General features: G+C 41.9%; 1 long non-coding RNA gene and 1 pseudogene across 1 annotated transcript; one reads left to right on the forward strand and one right to left on the reverse strand.

The window, feature by feature from the left end:
* The first annotated feature begins 98 nt into the window (after positions 1-98).
* Positions 99-2,867, forward strand: LOC112215725. Its single transcript, XR_002948251.2, has 3 exons — positions 99-186; positions 553-723; positions 1,660-2,867. It is a non-coding gene; the product is annotated as an uncharacterized LOC112215725 (long non-coding RNA).
* Positions 2,868-3,271: 404 nt separating this feature from the next.
* LOC112215163 lies at positions 3,272-5,917 on the reverse strand (annotated as a pseudogene).
* Between the last annotated feature and the right edge of the window lie 5,389 nt (positions 5,918-11,306).

The raw sequence follows: 11,306 nt of genomic DNA on the forward strand, positions 1-11,306 counted from the left end.
GTCCTATCTAGTGTTGCCAACTCCGTAATGAAAGCAGCTATTGCAGCTATCAGTAAGGAAACCAGCTATTGGCTGTCCTAGAAGTCGCTAAATTACGTCATCACCTCATTTGCATAAGTGGCCTTGTGCATGTAATTGTGATGGAAGCTGTAGGAGAGAGGAACAACGTCGTGGGGGAGACAAAAGGTGAGTAAAAAAAACACCCTAAATATGTTAAGAACTACAGATGAACTTTCTTCGGTCGTTTCTTGTTTTGTTTTTATGTCACAATTCCAACCCTCCTCCTTTATCCGGGCTTGGGACTGACAAAAGTGACCCAAAAGAGACACTCTGGCGGAGTTTCTTAGTTTTTTATGATTTAGTGTTTAGTTTTCTTAGTTTGGTTTTTAACCTTATGGTCCACTTAGGAGCCTACAACAAGTCACAGTAAAACATGAACATTTTTAACCATTTTTTTTAATACAATCTAATAGAATAGAAAAAACTCTCAATGTGCAAGAATTATGGTGACTAGTCTGGCCCTAATTCATGTAAATTTTTTCTGTATGCCAGGGTGGGATCAGCTAGGGTCAGCTTCCTGCATGCACGATTAATTTGCAGTCTCGGCAGGGGTGAACATCCCCTGCGCTGACTGCAGCTGGGAGGGACTGCTGTGTGAGGACTGGGCCACCTGTGAGTGCTTTGAGACGGGGGTGGGGCCCACTGCAGTGCTCGTTGAGAAGAGTAAGAACACTGTGCTTTCACTTAAGAGTCTCCAATAACACCAGAAAAAGTCGCTAGCTTTGTCGCCAGTCGCTTTTTTGAAAATGTGTCGCTAGAGGGGTCTGAATACTCGCTAAATATAGCGACAAAGTCGTTAAATTGGCAACAATGGTCCTATCTAAAAAGGGATTAGTGCAATCTGGAATCCTTTGGACTTCCCTACCTTAACCCCCTACTACTTATTCTATGGTATATTGGCGATCACACACTAATATGCATCCCGCCACCTACTTTGTGGGATGGAAACAGGATTCCCTTAAACTGAACTAACAAACATTTTTAAAAAACATATCTGATCCCTACACAGGCTCAAGGGGAACCTGGGAGGGCGGGGTCTTCCGGCACCAGTACCCCTTGCAACTCTTCCAATGTTAAGCTCTTGCGTCCAGAACACTTTTTTGCTGCAGCCACAATAATGTCTAGTTTCTTCGACTTCTGCTGTACAGTTTATAACTGTGGCAATGAACACAAAATCCCCCTTTTTGAGGCACAGGGTACCTTTTTGTCTGTCAGCAAACATTTACTACAGGCTGTGGGGTATCCACTAGCATTACTTGTTTTTCAAACCTTTTAATCGCCTCTGCATATGAGATTTGATTGACTGCTCGAACTTTTGACACTTCAATTTCCTTCACCCTTACAGGGCACTCCAGGAACTCCGCATCATGATATCCACCACAATTGCAACACTGTCGTCCTTCTACATACCTTTCTTCAGAATAATCTTTTTGTCTGCATACACTTGAAACATGGCCCAATTCTTACACTGCAGTGGTTTGGAGACGAAAGCTCTTACGTCGTATCTTACAAAACCAAGCTTCACATGCACAAGTACTTGCTCTTTATTTAAAAAACAACAGGACTGACAGACTTTCCTCTTTTTCTCCATTCACCCAGCGGGTCAGATGCCGGACACCAACCACACCAGGAATTCTCTTCAACTATTCAACCTGAAAATCCATTGGCACCCCTGAGATGACTCCTTTGACCTGTGCTCTACTCCGAAGTTCAAAACACAACTTCTGTGGTCCGGATTCTTTTGAGGCTCACTGCAATCTTCCTCTGCTCTTCAGAAATACAATTAATTAAAATAAGACCACTCCTGGTCACTCTGACAGACTCTTCCAAGCGCATACTTCACAATTTGACACCTCAAACGGGTTTCCCACATATGCATCCCAACAAGAAGTGACTCATTTGCACACGTATTCTCCATTCCAATTTTAAGACAATTTTATTTTTTTGTTCCGGTTTTCAATATTACTGTTGAACATTCGCCTTCACCAAATTTACTCAACGCGCTGATCCATTTGAACTCATCAACCATTTCTGTTATCTTCCACCCTTAACCCCCTACCATTTGTACCATTTGACATTGTCAACTTCAATGGGGTAGGGACGTCCCAAGAATCCAGATAGCAAAAGAGCTGGTTAAAAAGGGTACTCCACTGCCTCACTATGGTACTTTACCGCATCTACTGGAAGATCAGATGAATTCACACAAAATCAATGTGAAAAACAAATGCCCCATAGGACTGCATTACCACCTGCACATAAGTTTACGTTTATAAAGAACTAAAAATTGACATGGATTTCATCAGCCAGTGAGACAGACTTTATGAGGTTTCTGTGTTATGCACTATATCCCATTACCATATATATGATTGAATATTATCTGCTGTTGGCTTGTGTGGATGTATGTATGTGTTATGCAACATAGCTGACTTGAAACATTGTTAACAGTTTCAAGGCCATGGGACTTTCTAATGATGGAAAAAGACAGAGATGCATGAAGACAGGAACTGTTCAATGAGTTGGGAGGGGGGCACATTCAGAGCGGGGTGTTGCGAGAACAAGCGGTCTTTTGTTAGATAACAGGAGCCAGGTGCGAGAACGGTATGAGCGCATGGATGTTCTTCGCAGCAACAGTTACATCTATCAGCAGAAGCGCCAAGAGGCGGGTACCCGCCTGAGCGCCTACAATAGGCTGAGCAAGTTTAAACCACGCCCAGTCTCTACTGTGATAGGCCAACAGACGGGTTGGAACTGTCTATCACAGTATAAAGAATACTGTTTACATACATCTTGTCAGTTCTCTGTTTTGCCCTGCGAGGTGCGACAGAGAGCCCGTATATACGAAAATTGCATTTACCACTTATTGCTTAGCTAATAAAAAATACATAGTATACAATCGGTGACTCATTGTCATATTTATCCTGATACCAGATTCGAATTGATGCAATTCTAACAACTTGCACACTATAACATTTGAAAATAAGTACAAAAGCAAATTAGAATGGTTCATTTAGTTAAATCATTGTGTGTGTGTGTAACACTTTTATTGTGTGTGATTGTAAATACAGAAGTGCAAGAAAGAGAAATGGACCACAGAGTACATTATCCATGACTGAGGGTTTCTTCTACTAAACTGAACAAATATACAATTATTTTCTAATCAATTTGAATCAAATTAAACGTATTTATACCATTTAAATGCATAGCTATCACTCTATTGTGCTGTCGAATCAGTTCTCATTTGACCATTTAGACCCATTGGACAATCATAGTCGGGCGGAACATTGAAAATAGCTCATCAAAGGAGAGGTCATCTGAGGGTGATGCAAGATATGGCAGCTTCAACACAAAGTCTCTCAATACACCTAGTGCTGCCACTCCGATAGTGGAGAACATAGATGCCAGCTGGTAGAGGGCCTGTCCCCTGGCACTGTGCCCCAGGCCTGGCTGAAGACCAGGGATCAACTCCTGGAGCTCCAGAAGCTTAGGGTCTCCTTCCATAGGTGCCCTGTGGCTAAAGATCTCATACATACTGGGTCCATACACCTCAGTGGCTGTCACAATGGCACATAACCCCTCAGTGCTTTTTGCAATTCTCAGTGCAGAAGGTACATAAAATCCTTAGATCAGAGAAAGCCTGCAGGTCCTGATCTTCTTGATCCCTGCTTTTTACAACTGGCAGCTGATTTCATAGCTGAACCAATTACATATCTGTTCAATCTAACCCTGGAATTTAATGAAATTCCAAAGATCTGGAAATCAGCATTTGTCCTACCACTTTTAAAAGGGGGAGATCCAACTCTTTTAAATAATTATAGGCCAATCTCAATGCTGTCACCCCTGGCGAAAATACTTGAAACCCTTGTCTATAAAAACTATTTTATCTGTTCACTAACTCTATTTTATCAATGTACCAATCGGGCTTCAGAAAGAAGCATAACACAATTACAGCAGCCGTGAAGGTTTTAAATGATTTCACTGAAGCCCTTGACAAAAAACAGCACTGTCTCACTTTTTATTGATCTCTCGAAGGCTTTTGATACAGTTGATCATGCTATACCGAGGCAGAGATTGTCGAGTGTCGGTCTTTCGGCGCATGCAGCTGCATGGTTTGCTAACTATGTGTCTGATAGAAGAACTCGGTGCACTCAATTTGATGGGCTCATGTCTGTTAAATTGTCTGTCTAATGGTGTGCCCCAGGGCTCTGTACTTGGTCCCCTCTTATTCACTATTTTAAAAAATTATTTAGTCAAATGTGCAAAATGCACAACTTCACTTTTATGCTGATAATGTTGTTATTTATTGTTGTGCCTCATCTCTCACAAAAGCTTTCCAGAACTTGCAAATTGCTTTTTATATTGTTCAACATACCTTGTGTCAACTGAAGCTTATCCTCAATACTGACACTTAAACTAATGGTGTTTCCTAAGGCAAAAAATAGACCTCTGAACCTTTCACCTATTACTACCTGTCAGGGCAATGAGATTGAGACTGTAACCTCATAAATATCTTGGAATGTAGTTTGGTAAATGGGCTTTTATGTACTCTGCGCCATCGGCTTGGAACGCCTTACAAAATACTTTTAAATTGGAATAACTTTTTTTAAATCATTGATGAAGGATTTTGAGACTGTTTCCCTGACCTGTCAATATTTTTAATTTGCTGTTTAATGATTTTGAAATACTCTTGTGAATTCTATGTTTTTTTTCCTAGGTTACCTGTAGTTGTTCATGTTGTCTGTCTGTAATTGTGTAATGACTTGGTGCTGCCTATCTTGGCCAGGACGCTCTTGAAAAATACATTTCAAATCTCAATGAGCCCTTCCTGTTTAAATACAATACGAGTCCTGTGAGGCCATGCAGGTTATGGACACCACATTGGATCTGGAAGTGGTGGGCCAGAAAGGGGCTGAGATGCTTGTATCCCATCACACCCAGCACATACGCTGCTGCAGGAGTGATCATCATGTCCACCGACAACCCCGCCTGCCAGTGTCACTTTCTGGATGTCGGCCATGGTGATCTTGCCGTTCTTGTTGAGCATGGTGGAGAAGGCAAACGCCGTGAGGATGGAGGAGCTGAAGTTGTGCAGGATGGCCCTGTGCTGCTCATCTCCCTTCAGGGTTAGAGCAAAGTTAGAGGACCAGAACATCCAGAGAAATAAGGTGTCCATAACTGACAGGATGTCTGACTGGTAACTGGTGTTCTCCTTGCCGTGGCCCTTGTTCAGATGTGGACTTTACAGGACAAACGTTACACCCAGGCTGAAATAGCAGGCTAATAGGTGGATGAGGATGGATCCCCCTGCGTCGTTGATCTTCAGGTACTTGAGCACAGCACATTCATTGACTGAAAACACTGGGATCTCCAGCAGGGCTTTGACTAGGAGCTGCACTAGGCTGGTCTTCCCCAGGACGGCCCCAAAGGAGATTAGCACCACGGCACAGGCAAACTCTGCATTGATCAGGTTGATGACCCCCTGGTGGATATTCCCATCATGGCTGAACTGGAAGTAGCCCTGCACCAGGATGGCCCACTGGATGGCGAAGGTGGCCGTCAGAAGGTTGAAGACCGTCCCACTGAAGCCGTAGAGGCAAAAGAAGACCAGAAGGCACCCCAAACCGATTAATATCATCACCTGAATGTCAGCAAAGAATGGGTAATATTTGTAAAGTTCATTGTCCACGGGTTTGGTCTCATTGTTCTGCAGTTTAGCATCATCGTTGTAGCTAACAAAGGCAGCATAGAGGGCTAGGAAGAGCACCTCCAGGACAGGCATTCTCACCCTCAGAATTGTGAAATGCTTCTTCACGCTGACAGCTGTTTCAAAAATATGACCAGCATTACTTTTTCTTGCCATTGCATTATCTCTCCCTAGATAAGAAAAGCATAGAAACACTGCTACTTGTACTTTGGCTTTTACAATAAGCTATTGCAGGGTCAGTGTTGGAGAAGCTACTCTATAAAATAAAGCTACCAATTACTTCACATTGGAAGAAGTTGAGCTACAGTAAAGCTACCCTGAAAATAAATATATACTGAACCAAAATGTAAACGCAACATGAAACAATTTCAAAGATTTACAGTTTATATAAGTCAAATGTAAATAAATTCATTAGGCCCTACTCTACGGATTTCACAGGACTGGAACAACAGATATGCATCTGTTGGACAGATACCTTTAAAAAAAGGTTAATGGTGTGGGTCAGAACCAGTCGGTATCTGGTGTGACCACCATTTGCCTCATGCAGATCTCCTTCGCATAGACTTGATCAGGGTGTTATTTGTGGCCTGTGGAATGTTGTCCCACTCCTCTTCAATGGCTCTGCAAAGTTGCTGGATATTGGCAGGAACTGAAACATGCTGTCATACACATTGATCCAGAGCATCCCAGATGTGCTCAAGGGGTGACATGTCTGGTATGCAGGCCATGAAAGAACTGGGACATTTTCAGCTTTCAAGAATTGTGTACAGATCCTGGTGATATGGGGCCACGCATTATTAGACTAAAACATGAGGTGATGGCGATGTATGCCTGGCACGACAATGGTCCTCATTGCCATTATTGCCATTGATAAAATGCAATTATGTTCATTGTCTGTAGCTTATGCCTACCCATACCATAACCTCCCCTGCCAAAATGGGGCACTCTGTCACAATGTTGACATCAGCAAACCACTTGCCCACACGACACCATTACATGTGGTCTGCGGTTGTGAGGCCGATTGGACACATTGCAAATTTCGCTGTAGTTCGGTTCAGCGTAGTTTGTTTAGGTTTTCGCTCCAACCATAAAAATTAGCAGGTTGATAAGCTAAATCAGGTTTGTTACAACTGGGGCTGTAGTGAAAACCTACAGGAGCTCCAGGAACAGGGTTGGAGAGCCCTGGGCTAGGCCTTGTCTGGTGAGTGGGACTTTTATATATATTTTTTGTTTGTTGTTGCAGCTAACCAGTGCCCCCACACGTTGACTCTGTACCGGTACCCAGCTGTATATAGTCTCGCTATTGTTATTTTCAGTGGTGGAAAGAGTACCGTAAAATCTTACTCAAGTAGAAGTACTGTTACTTTTAATGAAGTACTTGTGTTGAAAACTACTCAAGTAAAAAGTAGCACATTTTAAAAAGTAACTTTTACTCTGAGTTCTATGTTACTTCTAAAATAATTAGCTATTTCAATTTTGATTATTTTTATTCTCCTTTTACAATAATGGACATTTGAATCCAAGCTTCACAAACAAATGAATATCAAAAAACATTTACTTTTCTATATACTAATGTATATTGTGGCGTACAGCAGGTCAGCCACCAGAGGGAGACTCGTTGAGGCCTGGTGACAGACGGAGTACGCATCACGAGGCGATGGCTTTATCTGCTGGACGTGCCAGGTCTCGACGGGCTTTCCTGCCAGGACTTATTGTGGCTGATTGGTGAGTAATCAAGGGCTGATTGCTCACCAGCTGTACAAGTCCCAGAAAGCTGCCAGAAGGGCAGCACACAGGGGAGAGACTGGGGGATGAAAGGACTCCAGTATAGTTGGGGACGGTACCGGAGGAAGTTCAGTTTTTGATTCACACAGGATACAGCAAGATCTGGAGCCCAGAAGACGGTATCCCGGAGAGGGTCTCTTGGGGGAGACCTATTCTTTTCTTTTGGGCTTTTATTTTAATAAACACCTTTTGAAACTGAGCTAATCCTACTCTGTCCGTGTCTGATCTGTGTAAATGTTTTGACCCAACCCCCTGGTCTGCCACAATATGTAATATTGTTTACATGTAATGCTTGACAGGCTAAATGTTCCAGAAAATAACCAACAAGATCAAATCAAGCACAGCTGATTTTAATATTAAATCTTCAACTTCACATTTTCAAAAGGCATATTTTTTTTGCGGAACTACCTATCGAACACTTAACCTCTAACTCACTTCACATCCCTCTGAATTTGCCATTCAGTTTCAGTAGGAGCTGATTTTCTAACTTAATTGAGTCTATCCTGGCTCGCTTTGCAGTGAAGAGTAGTCCAGCACAGCTAAGAAGACGCTCGCAGGCAGGCCTGTGTTGAGTTTGAGGGACAACTTCTTTATGTACGGAAAACCATTTTGTCCAATGGACTAGCAAGATACCCATCCAGCTCCCCTGTATCTTCTGACCCTTTGGTTGTCAGTGATGAGAATAAATCTTCTTCATCAGATGAATGCTGCCTTAGATGCTCAGTCTCGTCCTGTGTAACTGTGTCAAAAGGATTCTTCAGGTACGCCAAACTTGTACCTTGGAAACAACACAACATTCACATATCCAGTGCTTCAGAAAACTGTTGTGTGGCTGGCAACACAATCATATTATTGGCATTGCAATAGCTCTAACACAGACTTCCACACTTGTTATTCTCAGATACTGAGATTGATTTGAATTGTTCAAATGCATTCAGACCTAACAAATTCTCTAATGTTGAGTCCATGTCTGGCTGTACCCAAACATAGTTATATGCAAAGGTTATTGTCCAGCACCTGTAATGAAACTTAAATAAAGAAAAACATGACAAAAAAACAATTAAAGAAAAGACTGAAAGACCAAAAGATATCATATGGACAATGAGGTTCAAACCTTTTGGAGTAAAGAAATCATACCGGCTGTGATGACATCAGCTTTGTCAGTCCAAGACGTCTTGAACTTTGGCAGAAGGATTGCAGCAGCAAAAAGCTGTGTTTCCTCCATCATTTCTCCAAATAACTTTTGGAGATCGTTCTGAATGACTCTGATAAGTGGTAGGCACATTTGGAAGATGCTTCAGGCCTTTGAAGTTTTGTTTTTAGAAAGAAATCACTGGCAGCAGCCACCCCATATGCGTGTTGGTCTCAGATTGTAGAATGTTCAAGGCTTCATCACTTTGCAGTACTCATTCAAGAAGGATGTTTCTGCCGGGCTCAGCCTGAAAGACAAGGTAAATGTAATACCTCTTAGAATTCTAACATCTCATGGACAATAAATATTACTGTAATAGGAAAACATTACAATGATTCAAAGAATTGCTAGTCACATTTTCACTTTTAGTTCTTCACACACATTTCTTATGGCATCCTTCCCCTTCTCTTGTATGATACGCGTGATCCTCTCCACAGCCAGGTAAGTTGAGTTCCAACGTGTCTGATTTGGACGGATCAACTGCAGTTTGCACTCATTCTCTACAACTTCAGCTTGTTGCAATGAGGTTCAGCAGGTGACATGCACACCGTTGATGCTGAGGGAGTTGATATTCTAGGCCACTGTAATTTTCTAGGATGGAATAGGTGTCTTGGTATTCAACCTGCTCTGCTGGCTCTTCAGCATCTGAGTCTCGGTCTGCTGACTCAACTGCCTGGCTCTGCTCACCAAAAACATTGAATGCTTTGATGTTTGATCCACTCTCTGTTGTGGTTCTTACCACTTTCCCCCTGATCCTCTATGCACAATGGATGTCATCGAGGGCACCTGCAAGCACATCAAATGTGTGCAAACCTCTCAATCTCTTGCATGCGAGTGCAGCAGAACGTCTTACCAGAGTTTCTTCATCTATCCATGTAACTCCTTTGAGCTGTCCAACAATCAGTGGTGGTGGCAACATAATTTACCCTGCCACGGTCTGCCATAACTCTCTTCTTCATGTGATTGCTTCATGTATTCTTGAATGAACAGTAGATCTGGAGATCACTTTGCATTGAGGATGCAGGGTGGTTACCAACTATTTAAAAGCTGGTTGTTTGACCACAGAGAATAGCCCTCACAGAAAAGAAACGGTTGCCTGTGAGATGCCTGTTAGATGCACCTGGCTCCTCCCACTGCCATCATTTCAGACATCTTTGTTTTCTTGCAAGTTGAAGAGGTGTTTGATAGTTCCTTGGTTCATTTGTTTGTGGTTGCAGAGGTGAGCATATTGTAGTTTGTCATCTTTAATGGATGTTTCCTCTGTAGACAAAATTATTGCATCAATCTAGGCAAAATGTATATAGCCTGACCAGTTTGGTTTTATACAAATGAACTTAAACCAGCACAAAGTGCAATCTGTAAGTATTTGGGCAATGACAACATTTTTGTTTTGGCTCTGTAGTCCATCCAGCACATTGGATTTTAAAAGAAACAATGACAATGGGGTTAAAGTGCAGGTGTTTTTATTCATATCAAATTAACCATTTAGAAATTACAGCATGTTTTGAATATTGTCACTGTCCAAATACATACGGATATTGGGGAATATTGTTCTTTCTTTTCCCCAGTTAGAAGAACTATAGTTTTACCAAAAATGATTTTGGGCTATTATTCGAAACTCAATGATCCAAACAGATATAGCTAGGTAATAAGCAAGCAAAAAAATATACTGTACAAACCTAAAAAGTCCAGGTATCAAAATGATTTATTTATTTTATATTCACAAATTCATTAATTTCACTATTAGCTATCCCCAACTTACATTATGGGGATGGCTAGCTACTAGCCACCATAATGTCAATGCGGTAGTAGCACGCACTACAGCTTATAGTTCTTCAGCTGTATAAAGACGTTGGTCAGGGTTAGCTTCTAACTAGCTAGCAACAGGATTAGCTAACTAACGTTAGCATTATGCTACAGATTGAATGCAGCTGGCTAGTAGCAACACTTTGTTAGCTACATTTCATAGCCTACACAACAAACGCCATTCATGGCGATAAAATATATTTATAACTTTACTTTTTGTACCACTACATGTTTCCTCAAGTTTGATGCAGAGTTTTTGTAGTCAGCCACCGCCACCATCTTTGGTAAGCAGAGCTTACATTCCATAGTTACACTGTCTCCTCTTCTCTGCTTGAAGTTGAAGTGTTCTTTGAGATGCGGCCAGGGATTTCCTTCCTCATGGTTTTCAGAAGATCCGTCCACTGGCTCTGTGTCTGTATTGTCTCCTGACCGTGCTTAATCTCGTTAGGCTCCATTTATTTTTCAAGTTGATTAGGAAACCTTTTTTTTTCATGGCATGTAGCTACCTTTTTTTGTACTGTTAGAAAATCCTGCTACCGATCATCACTTCGTCTGCATACACAGCTATGATTGGGCCATTTTGGCGTGAAATTGAATTGTATTGGTCCATCTGGTCACGTTACTTATCAGTAACAAACAAGTGAACAGTTCTAGCCGCTTCAAAAGGCGCAAACCTTATGTGCTTGCCATGATGATGTGTATCCTTTTTCTAGATTGTACTCTGTGTAAAGTGTGGCAGCCCACTTTCCAGCTCCAGATCCC

This window comes from Oncorhynchus tshawytscha, linkage group LG16 (assembly GCF_018296145.1).
Source record: "Oncorhynchus tshawytscha isolate Ot180627B linkage group LG16, Otsh_v2.0, whole genome shotgun sequence".
Taxonomy (NCBI): domain Eukaryota; kingdom Metazoa; phylum Chordata; class Actinopteri; order Salmoniformes; family Salmonidae; genus Oncorhynchus; species Oncorhynchus tshawytscha.